The following is a 13,041-nucleotide window of genomic DNA, read 5'->3' as shown; positions in this document are numbered from 1 at the left end:
TATGCTGCACTGAAACAATGTGTTACATGGAGCAAAACCCTACCATGAACTCAACAAGCCTCTTAGGTAATTCTGTGCACACTCCCACTGGGGCTGCAAACATTTCTTTATGGAAACAATTAGCACAGAAATGAGTGATAAACATCCACTAGATTTCCAGAAGTGGCTTTTACATCATGTGAAATCACGTAAAACATGAAAATTAACAGGTAAGGAAGCATTGAGAAGACGGAGTGAAGTGCCATCTGAATGCAGTTAGAGAGAGATGCAGAGAGAAAGGGGGGGGGAGAGAAACACCTTCCTTTTAGCTTTTGCCACCATTGCTGCAAGTAGGGGAACAGGAAGGGGAATAAGCAGACAAGGAATAGCATTGTGGGGACACATAACTCCTGCAGTACAGCGGTTAGAGGGTCAGACTAAGGTGCTGCTATTCCAAGGGAGCAGAAAAGACTTTTTATGTATGTGACAACAGCAGCATGGATGCTACTAGCCCAGAAATGGAAAGAAGATAAAGTCCCTACCAGAGAAGAAAGGGAAATTAAACTGTTGGATTATGCCAAAATGGCAAAACTGTCCGGAAAGCTCAGGAACCAAGAAGACCAAAACTTTAACAAAGAATGGGAGAAAAATTATAATTTATCTTGGAGATCACTGTAAGCAGATGAAAACATTAGCAGGATTGCAGTAACATTTGTTATGTAGCAAATATTATGGAGACAATGGAGTGATTTAAGATATGAACTATTGAAAAATATGCAGTAGAAAAGGTTAACAATAGGACCCATGGAAGAGAAGGTGGGAAGTCCAGAGATTCGGAGGAATTTTAAAATATGGATGTGTATGGTTGTATTGTTATAATTTTATACTTATAAAACCAAATAAAAATTATTCCAAAAATAAAATAAATAGTGTCCGACTAAAACCTGGGAGATCAGGGTTCAATTCCCGAGCCGGGAAGGGCTGGGCAATGGGCTCTGCGGGGTGGTGAATGCTTCCCTCTGTGAGGGAGCCTTCCCAGACCCACTGAAAGAGGCAGTCATTAAACCGCTTCTTAAAAAAACATCTTTAGACCCGGCCAATTTGGCCAACTATCGCCCAGTCTCAAATCTGCCATTCTTGGGCAAGGTGATTGAGCGGGTGGTTGCGGAACAACTCCAAGCACGCCTGGAGGAAACGGACCATTTGGATCAGATTCAGGCCTCACCATGGGACTGAAACTGCCTTGGTCGCACTGGTTGATGATCTCCGGCGGGCTAGGGACAAAGGTGAGAGCTGTTTCCTAGTTCTGCTGGATCTCTCAGCGGCTTTTGATACCATCGACCATAACATCCTTCTGGACCGTCTAGAGGGGCTGGGAGCTGGGGGCACTGTCATACAGTGGTTTCGCTCCTTCCTCCTGGGCCGTGTCCAGAAAGTGGTGGTGGGGGATGAGTGTTCAGACGCCTGGGCTGTCACTTGTGGGGTGCCTCAGGGTTCTGTCCTCTCCCCCATGCTTTTTAACATCTATATGAAGCCGCTGGGAGAGATCATCAGGGGGTTTGGACTGGGTGTTCATCAGTATGCAGATGACACCCAGCTCTACCTCTCCTTTAAATCAGAACCAGTGAAGGCGGTGAAGGTCCTGTGTGAGTGCCTGGAGGCGGTTGGAGGATGGATGGCGGCTAACAGATTGAGGTTGAATCCTGACAAGACAGAAGTACTGTTTTTGGGGGACAGGGAGCGAGTTGGTGTGGGGGATTCCCTGGTCTTGAATGGGGTAACTGTGCCCCTGAAGGACCAGGTGCGCAGCCTGGGAGTCATTTTGGACTCACAGCTGTCCATGGAGGCACAGGTTAATTCTGTGTCCAGGGCAGCTGTCTACCAGCTCCATCTGGTACGCAGGCTAAGACCCTACCTGCCCGCGAACTGTCTCGCCAGAGTGGTGCATGCTCTAGTTATCTCACGCTTGGACTACTGCAACGCGCTCTACGTGGGGCTACCTTTGAAGGTGACCCGGAAACTGCAATTAATCCAGAATGCGGCAGTTAGACTGGTGACTGGGAGTGGCCGCCGGGACCACATAACACCGGTTCTGAGAGATCTGCATTGGCTCCCAGTACGTTTCCGAGCATGATTCAAAGTGTTGGTGCTGACCTTTAAAGCCCTAAACGGCCTCGGTCCTGTATACCTGAAGGAGCGTCTCCACCCCCATTGTTCAGCCCGGACACTGAGATCCAGCGCCGAGGGCCTTCTGGCGGTTCCCTCATTGCGAGAAGTGAGGCTACAGGGAACCAGCAGACAGAGGGCCTTCTCGGTAGTGGCGCCCGCCCTGTGGAACGCCCTCCCATCAGATGTCAAAGAGATAAATAATTACCTGACATTCAGAAGACATCTTAAGGCAGCCCTGTTCAGGGAAGTTTTTAATATGTAACGCTGTACTGTTTTTAACACTGATTGGGAGCCGCCCAGAGTGGCTGGGGAAACTCAGCCAGATGGGCGGGGTATAAATAAATTATTATTATTATTATTATTATTATTATTATTCCCCATCCAGCCCATGAAGCTCACTGGGTGAGGTTGGATCAGTCACTCACCCTCAACCTAACCCACCTCACAGGATTGCTGTGGAGATTAAATGAGGAAGGGGAGAACCATGTACGCCATCTTGAGTTCCTTGGAGGAAAAGATGTGATAGAAATGGAATAAACAAATAGAGATGAGGGAGAAATTTGGTTTGATTTGTAGAGAAAGGCCAACTGACCTAACTCATGATGCCTGAAACATTGCCATCCTTCAAAATGTGTACAAAACTCCATACAGTAGGATAAAGTGTACATAAAAATACATGTATTTATGAAGATACATAGAAAATGCATTTCATAAGGGAGATTTGCTGACAAAAATATGTTTGCTAGGCAAAATTGCAATTAAAAATGTGTATATTAAGAGAAATTCATGGTAAAATGCTAATGAGAACTATTTTTAAAAACACACACACACCAAAGCTGAAGTGGAAATGTGAAGAACTGGACAGAAGATGGGGAAAATGAGAAACTGAAAGAACCTGGAATCAACAGATTTGCCTATCCCTAGTCCTGAGTACCTGATTTTTTTATCTTATCAGAAAGGGAGTTTGGGGATCAGGAAGCTCCCACACCACCTTTAAATGCACCTTCAAATTGAACTTTCCAAGTGGAAAAGTTCCCACAAGGTAACATACATGTCTCAGCGTTCAAAGAGTCACATCACTTTCTCTCAGGGCTGTTGCAGAAGACATTTTATTGTGCATTCATTATGATTTGTGTTCATGAGACTATTGGGCCGCTCAGACGCAGTCCTGCTTCTGAGACTATTTGCACCTGCAAACATTGGGGAGGGGGGGCAGTCCTAACTGCTTTGTTTCCAAGGCACATCCTGTAACGTCTTGCTGAAATCTCGTAACTTTTCATTCCGCAAGTGCCCTGGGGTCCTGAGTTAGAACTGATAGTCTCCCATCGACTGACACCTTCATCAAGTCCAGAAGCCACCTGCTTCTGTGGCCATTTCACCTTGCCACTTCTGCCTGAAAGCTGGAAAGTCAGGCAGCAGATAAGTGAGTTGGCATCTTCAGTTTAGCTCCAGTACATGACAGCACCAGACTCTGCTTCCCTGCTACAGTCACCTGACAAAATGCAGACATCTCCGCACAGAGCATGTCTTTTGAGAAGAATAAATGTGTATATTTAGTGAATGCCTGGGTGATCAAAGGAATAAGCTGACAGCACAGGCTAAAGGCAGAACAGCAGGCAGGTACACAATGCTATCTTTCTGCAGATAGCTCTCTCTCTCTGCCTCTCCACACCACCAGCAATTCAATTATAGGCTTTGGGAGTATGCTTTGTATGGCAGGCTCTGCTTCTGCTCAGTTGCAAGCAGTTTTCAGGCCTCCGTAGTCATGCCTGACAAAGTGGATCAATACTTCAAAATGAATAATAATTATTATTATTGGCTTATTATTGGCCGTGTCACATTTGGCCAGCATTTCACAGAACTGAAAAGGATTCACCGCGCTGACATGTCCAGCTCCTGCCTCAAGGTAACAGCCTGAAAATTAACTCTGTATTGTCCAGGCTTATAATTAGAGAGCGAGAAAAAGCAAAATGGTCCAAAACCAATGTGCCAGAAGAGTTCTCTCTCATCCCACCATCTGCCTCGGGAACTGTTGGACCTGTGTGCTACTGCCCCTGTATGGTGAACCTTTGAATTGCAAGTGTCAGCAAATGAAAGACCTTCAGGGCCTGAATTGACTCTGCCCAGTAAGGCTGGCCACCTCATCCTCCTGTACAGGAAGGTGTATAAGAAAGTTTCCTGTTTCCACTGAGCCTTGATTGAGCAACAAGGTGTTCCAGAGCTCTGGCATGTCCCCATATTCTTGATTAGTTTTCAGCCTTATCCCTTGGCTGTTCTTCACCAGGGGTAATGCTAAGATATTTATTACATATGCAATGGAAACGTAAGCTGCAGACATTTGGCTTCACTCACAAGCCTTATGGGGGAGGGGGGGAAATAATCAAGTTATTTGAACGTATGTTTGCATTTTATAAAGAATAAATGATACAAGTTAGGATAATATTTAGTACAGTCATACCTCGGGTTGAAGTAGCTTCAGGTTAAGTATTTTTGGGTTGCGTTCTGTGGCGACCTGGAAGTAACAGAGTGCGTTACTTCTGGGTTTTGCTGCTCGCGCATGCGCAGATGTGCAAAATGACATCATGCACATGCGCGGAAGTGGCAAAACGCAACCCGCGGACGTGCAGACGCGTGTTACATTCTACTCAGGATGCGAACGGGGCTCAAGAACGGATCCCGTTTGCATCCAGAGGTACCACTGTACATTTATATCTTGGAACTCGGGCCACTGAGCATAGAAGTGCCATGTGGTTCCTACCCAGGCACGGACTGCAGTCTAACCTGCTTAGCTTCAGCAAGTGCAATGTCATGTGCTGGCCTCAAACCATAACCTGGGATCTTTAGGCGCATATGAGATCTCCCTGATCCTGTTATCCCAATCATGGGTCAAAAGGGCACATGGGTCATGGGCTCAGCAAGATCCTGTAGAGTCATGGGGACACAGCCCTCATAGGTGGGCAGAGGAGGAGCAGGAAGAGGGTGCACTTTCAAAGTTCTGGTGCTCATCTATAAAAAGACCTCCGTGATTTAGAACCTTAGTCCCTAAAGGAGAGGTAGCCATGAAGCGGCTTCAACAGAGTGATGACACATAGCTCTATTTCACTTTTGCATCTCAAGCAGGTGTGACAGAGGATGTGGCTGAACTGGTGTCTGACGGCAGTAATGGACTGGATGGAAGCCAAGAAACTGAAGTTCAATCCATTGGCACTCGTGGAATATTCTTAGGAAAGTTTGCATGGTTGCCAACATTGCCACAGCTGTCAACCTTCCCTTTTTTTGCGGGAAATTCCCTTATTCCAGCACCATTTCCTGCTGCTTCCTGCTGCTATACCGGATTGTTAGATATCCTGTAGACTGTCCCCGGGACTGGTGAGGCTGCTGATCCCTTATTTTCGAGGCTGCTGATCTCTTATTTTCAAATCTGAAAGTTGACAGCTATGAACATTGCCATCTTTTTGATGCTGGGTGAAGACATTTTTATTCTCCTAAGCATTAACAGTGTTCTCTTTTTGGGGTGGCCCTTTTGACAGCATCCTAGCATTCATCCTGGTGATGGGTGGGGAATGATATTTTGGTTTTGCAATGGATTGTTGTGGGTGAACTTTTTTAGTGGGTAGTCAGTTTGCCATTTTTGTTGCATTTTGAATCTCGTTATATATTTTTTACGTATTGTACATCACCTAGACAAGTTATTTCAAGAAGGGGCTAACTGATAATAAATAAAATGAGCCAAAGACTCTTTCCGTTTGATCTTAAACTTTTAGTAGGGACAGTCAACACCCCTCTTATTCCCCTTTTCCAACCTGTAAATGCAAATATTAAGCATTCGTGATCAACAAAGACATTGTAGGAATTAACCAGAGTAATGCATAACAATAGTACTACAGAACTCAAGCCTCCATCCCATAAGTATAGCTGCTGGCTTTTAACACAGGGGATTTTGAGTGAAGTAATTCCCCCCTTTGTAATTGCTCTGCTGTACTATTGAGTTTCACAAACACAGGAACTTTGTAAAAACAGCGCAAACCTCTTTGAATGCTTTTAGCTTATTTAGGAGTGGGAGGGGAATCCAGCATGACACATGCTACAACCTACATTTTTAAAATTTATACCGCTTGCCTGGAATAAATAAGCCCAGGATCACCCACCTTGGAGAAGGATGAAAGTAACAATCTACCATATTCAAGGCAGCCAACATTCCAGGCCTTCACCCAGTGATATTAATACGTGCTCTTCGGAGCCATTCAAGCTGTTGTCATCACCACAGGATCTGTGCCAAGCAACGAACAGTACATGGACATTTAATTTATAGCTTGATTTCCATCTGCACTGCAGAAAACTGTCTCTTTGAGGGAGCCAGCTGCATTCTCCTGCCATTTCACAGAAGGGTATCTGTCACGTAGAGAGTCTGCTTCCATTTAAGAGTGCATGTGAAGGATCAGAATGTTCAGCAGCCATTAATTACTTGCAATCAGCAAATGCAATTTGCATTTATCACTTCCATTCCTGTGTGTGTTTGCTGGGAACAATGAGGCTTACTTACAAGTAAGCGTGCACACCGATTTACAGCCTTCATTTTCGTCTGTTGTCTTGCATTGGTCTTCTGTCCCCCCCCCTTCTCTCCTGCTCAGCAGAGATAGCGGGGAAAGTGAATATATTTTAAGCCTCCCCACTTGCCAGATCACACACTAAATGAATTAAATGGTTGGATCTGAAGCTTTGGGGGCCTTGTCAGATGAGCTGCTGCATAAATATAGCAGCTTGTGCAGGAAGAATTTCAGAAGAGCTTTGCTGGATCAGACCAGTGGTCCATCTAGATTAGCCTTTTGCTTTCTACAGTGGCCAGCTAGAAGGAAGGCACAGAGAGAACAGCTGCCCCTGTTGCTTCTTCACTTTGCTTACTCGCTTAGCATTTAGCATCAGCTTGGGCCAAACATCATTCTAGCATTAACACCAGTGCTGAAACAGGTATTGATTCTCTTCCTCTGCTGCCTGTTTCTTGCATGGTCCCAGAATGGTTGGCCCATGCAGGGGCAAATATGCCATTTTAATGAGGGTACGGAATTACTATGTTGATGTCTTGTACTATCTTTGCGGCTGCTCAGCTCCAGGTACTCTCATTCAACCAATTATCTACCTGCTCCAGCCTTGAGTGAAGGAGCTGCTCTGGGGTTGACTGGCTCTTAGCAGCAGGGAGGATTAGCTGTGGGACTGAATTTCCCATGGGGAGCTCCATCGCACAGCCAATCCCCAGGAAAAGCAGGGCTGGAGTCAATGGCCATCAGCTGATGGATGGTGAGTTCCAAGCTTGCTGGATCAGCTGCACAACTGAGTTCCCTTGGGGGGAACTCAAGCAAGGCAGCCGATCCCTGCAGAGAACACAGCCTTGCCAAGCCCTATGTTTGGTGTTTTGCTGAGCAAAGGGTTAGAAAAGCCTCTTGTGTTGCAGTCCCCTAGTGCCTGACCCCCAGACAGTTGCCGGGCACTGGGGAAAACACTGTGCCCTGTGGAGACTTTGGATTATTGAAGGGGGGGGGGTTGTCTACCCACCTACCAATGTCACATTAGATATTTGGCAGGTGGGTTATCCCACCCAGCTGTTAAAGTACATAATGACACAAGGCAAATAAATAATAATAATAATAATAATAATAATAATAATAATAATAATAAATTATTTATTTATTTCTACCCTGCCCATCTGGCTGGGTTTCCCTAGCCACTCTGGGCAGCTTCCAACAAAAGATTAAAAACACATTAAAACATCAGACATTAAAAACTTCCCTAAACAGGGCTGCTTTCAGATGTCTTCTAAGAGTCAGATATTGTTTATTTCCTTGACATCTGGTGGGAGGGCGTTCCACAGGGCGGGTGCCACTACTGAGAAGGCCCTCTGCCTGGTTCCCTGTAACTTGGCTTCTCGCAGCGAGGGAACTGCCAGAAGGCCCTCGGTGCTGGACCTCAGTGTCCGGGTAGAATGATGGGGGTGGAGACGCTCCTTCAGATATAATGATAATGATGATGATAATAATAATGATGATGATAATAATAATAATAATAATAATAATAATAATAATTTATTTAAACCCCACCCATCTGGCCGGGCCTCCCCAGCCACTCTGGGTGGCTTCCAACAAAATATTAAAATACAGTAATGCATCAAACATTAAAAACTTCGCTAAACAGGACTGCCTTCAGATGACTTCTAAAGGTCAAATAGTTGTTTATTTCCTTGACATCTGGTGGGAGGGCGTTCCACAGGGCAGGTGCCACTACCGAGAAGGCCCTCTGCCTGGTTCCCTGTAACCTCACTTCTCGCAGGGAGGGAACCGCCAGAAGGTCCTTCCCATCTGATCTGTAATCTTTGCACAAGTTATCAGGATGAATGGCAGATAGCTTAATAATAATTATACCCCGCCCATCTGGCTGGGTTTCCCCAGCCACTCTGGGTGGCTCCCAACAGAATATTAAAAACACGATAAAACATCAGACATTAAAAACTTCGCTAAACAGGGCTGCCTTCAGATGACTTCTAAAGGTCAAATAGTTGTTTATTTCTTTGACACCTGGTGGGAGGGCATTCCACAGGGCGGGCGCCACTACTGAGAAGGCCCTCTGCCTGGTTCCCTGTAACTTGGCTTTTCACAGTGAGGGAACCACCAGAAGGCCCTCGGCGCTGGACCTCAGTGTCCGGGCAGAACGATGGGGGTGGAGACGCTCCTTCAGATATAATAATAATAATAATAATAATAATAATAATAATAATAATAATAATAAGTTCATTATTTATACCCCACCCATCTGGTGTAGACAATACTGAGCTAGATGAGCCATCAGCCAATCTTGGTGAAGGCAGTTTCCTATATGAAGTTAACTGCAGCCTGGTTCAAAAATCGCAGCAGTACAATAAATGAGCAAGTCCATTGTTGCAAGTTAAAACAGCAGAGCTCTTATTCCTATGATGCATTCACCTCACTTTCATCTCCTGTCAGCCTCTGAAGTTTAACCTTTGCTCCCGTAAACATGCTAAAGATTTAAAATGAACGGCGATTCTGCATCCTCACGGAAAACAAGAATGCCTTGCAACTTTAGGCAAGGGGAGGGGGAACCCATCCTAGACAATCTTGCAAAAGCTGAGCACAGACATACCTCTACAATACAATGTTCAGAGGCTGCTGAGCCTATCAAATCTAATTATTCTTTTCTCCGAAGATTTAAAATCAAGGGCAACTTCAATATACAAAGAGAGCCTCTATTAAATTTAATTACTTTCCTCTCTGGCTCACATGGCAATGCTGCCTATGAAAAAAAACTTGCAGCAAAGGAGAGAGTGGTTATTGCTAGTGAAGAATAGCTTCTCAAACAAAGGGAGAGAAATCTTTACTTCCACTTTCATTTTAGTCAAGCTGAAAATCAGATGCACCCAACTCTCCTGACGGTTTCAGAACAGCAGACTTTGTTTGTGGAGGACTTTTCAGTTAAACTTCATCAAGCACTGGGCTTGGGGCTGCCATCCATCATTGCACCTCCTTAACATCCCCACTCCTTAAGTGAAGGCACAGAGGAAGGGGGAGGCTGTGGGTTGTAGTACTGTAACTGACAGCTCTAGAGTCCAATCAAAGGTGGACTTTACTCTCACTTCCAATCAAGTGCTTTTGGGGGTGGGGCGGAGAACAAGTGTATCAGCAAAGGGTTCCATGTTCTGAGTGTTCGTCATTTCTTAACTGCCTGTCTGTTGAGATCTGCTGCTTCTGCAGCTTCTAAGACTTTTGAAGATTGTACTTGTTGGTTTCTGTGGTTTTCCTTTAGAACTTGGCCACCTGCTCTTTCTTTTCTTATTCCTCACCAATCCTTTCCTAAATCTCAGCCCCCTTGTATCCTGATCTTGTTTTTTTTACCGTTGTGTTTGTCTTGAGTCTAAACTGCATTGTTAGTAAGTAGGGTTAAGTCAGTTGTTTCCTGCACTCCCATTCCGGCCCTAGAAGTTTTGATTTAATTTTAACTTAAAAGAAAGAAGAAATATGATTGGGGCCTCTACTCTGAATATGAAGGATTGGTGGAACTTTTGCAGCAGCTGTCATCAAGTATTCTTGTGGGAAGAAAAACTGGACTGATTGGGATAGAATTCCTTCGAGATTCGACGACCAACACAAAGGACTACCAACAAAACCGACAGAGAGGGACTGAAAGAGATTTGAAGGCCTCGGACGTGAGGAATCCAGGCTAAGAACTGTTATTGTGGACATGTATTTGGGAGGGACGGAAACCGGGGATGGGAGGGAGGGGAAAACAGAATCTTAAAAATGTTTATGACTTTTGGGCTTAGCTAGTACGATCTATATTTAATATAAGAATGGGAAATCAATGGAAGGGAACTTGGGTCCACCTTAGGAAAGAACTTAATTTTTATAAGAGATGTAATATTAATATGGTAAGGAGGAGAAATAACAACTTGCTGACTTAATTATGGGAATTGGGATGTATGAAGGGGGGGTGGGGGGAAGTCAAGGAACAAGGTTAAGAAAGTAAGGTTTTGAAATTATACATGCTTTTGTCTTTGTCTTTTTTGTGTGTGGGATGTCTTTATAAAATGTGAAAATCTAATAAAAAAATTATAAAAAAAGTTTTGATTTAATTTTGGGGTGTTTGTTGTTGGTTTTGATAGATCTGTATGTGACTGTGAATATAGTATCTGAAGTGTAGGTGGGTTCCCATGAAGCAGCACACAGTGATAGCAGCAAGAACCTTTATTGAACTAAGAGAACTGGACAACAGGGGCAAAGCAGCTGCTTATATACATTTCTGAAGGCCTGGGCCACTCCTACTCCCAACGTGATTGGCTGTGAATAATAGCTCAGAGTTTTAAGGACCAATGGCAGTGGCCCAAATCCTGAAATGTTCTGTGATTGGATATCATGTATCGAATCAGAACACAGGGGCTCAGAATCCTTGGTCCAGACTCAAGCTCAGGCAAACACAGACCACTGAATACGTAACAGTATCTGCCTGGTTCAATGGCCGTCATTGACTGTGCACAACCATCAAAAACAAAACCCAGCAACACCCAAAACTCAAATCCAACCTTAATATTGGAAGGGGTGGGGATTAATTGGATTGCCAGACCTCTCAACTGCAAGAGCATTCCCTTTAATTTTATAGGATTTTCATATAATCCTTGCCTTCTTTCTTTCCCCACTAACTTCAGAATCTTTGGAAACTAAAATGAGGGATGAGGCAAGGCCAGGGATTTCCATTAGTTCACATCAAGTGTTGTTTTCATTTTATTTTATATAACAGCTCCCTCTCAGCAGGTACTTACTATACAAGGAAAATCCCAGTTTTGAGAACATTGTGTGGGAAGATGCATGGGTGTATGCGATCAGTCCACTGGGAACTGAATATTTACAATAAAAAAACTTTCATTGATTTAAGTGCATGACGTGGAGCCTTCCTAAAATGACAATAACAAAAGAAAACCCTTTTATGCATTTACAAAGTGTCCCCCCTCAGTGAAAGCAGTTTTGTAGGAGAAACTCTGCTAATTAATTTTGATTGACAAGAACAAGGCAATAACAACTCTGCTGACATAAAGGGGGCTGGGCCTGAAAGGCTGAGAAAGGCTTCAAACAATAACTGAAGGATATCAACCCATTAAAAATGGGCATAAGAGATTTTCATGCAACAGTTTAAGGTACATGTAGCAATATCTCCTATGTATGAATAGCAAACTGAGGCTGTGTACGCACCATACATTTAAAGCACATCACCCCAACAAATGATTAGAGCCCTAGGTACTGTTGTTTACCCCTTACAATTAATACAATTCCTAGTACCCTCAAAAAACTATAATTTCCAGCATTTGGGGCGGCAGGGAGTCATCTGCTTTAACTGTGTGGTTTAACTGGTTCCTTGAATGTGGATTCTTATGTGGCAAAAATGGCCTCACCTATGAGAAGTCGCGGGAAGGAAAAGCAGATTATGGGGAATAGAATTGACAAGCCTGGAAATTGGCTTATCTGGCTGGCTGGAACCCTGAACAGAAGCACTCTGTCCCAGCTCTCTCTCTCTCTGTGTGATGGCTGGATTGGTTGGATGCAGAGAAATTGTGGCAGGAGCCAACTGGGAAACCATCAAGAGAAGAAGGCCCAGAGCCCGGGGAGTGGTGGTGGAATGACGTTGAGCGTTCAGAGGCAGAAGAGGGAGAACAGGGCTTAGTGAGGTAACAGGGCTTAGTGAGCTGGGAGAGTTTGTGGCAGAGAAGTCCAGAATTGGAGGCAGAAGCTGAAGCAGGAGAGTCGGAGGAGGGAGGTCAGGAGGCAGAGATGAGTCAGGCTGCTAAAGACTCATAAGTGTCTCCCCCTCCTCCTGGGACAATCTGTCCCCCGCCCCCGGACTCCCAGATCCAGAAGAGGCATGAAATGGGAAGAGCAAAGACAGACTCACATACATAGTCTCTGATTGCTCAGAAAAAGCCCTGGAGAGGGGGAGACATATACAGCTGTGGGCAGGGGAAGAGGAAGGGGGCTGCCCAGGTGACACCACTGAGGGGGGTGACAAAATGCCGGGCAGCACTCAACGTGGGGCCTGCAATGCACCCTAGCTACACGTCTCTCCTGGGAGAGACGTGGTGGCTTGGACGCGCACAGGCTCCGTGCTGCCCAAATGAGCCACTCGCTGCCTCCCCCTCCAGCTGTAGGGCAGCTGAGTGGGAGGAGGCAGGCAGACTCCAGTGGCCCCACAGTGTGCCCCACCCTTCTCCTGCCCCTATGGGCAGCTCGCGTTGCCCCAGATATGCCGCCCCAGGTGCCCAAGTGTCTTCCTCCACTGCTGGCTGTGGGGAGCCGGGGGCCTTTAGACTCAGCAACCAGGGGCGCCGACTTATAAAAAATATTG

Source organism: Podarcis bocagei, assembly GCF_964188305.1.
Source record: "Podarcis bocagei genome assembly, chromosome: 4".
Lineage (NCBI taxonomy): Eukaryota > Metazoa > Chordata > Lepidosauria > Squamata > Lacertidae > Podarcis > Podarcis bocagei.
This window is presented reverse-complemented; position numbering follows the sequence as displayed.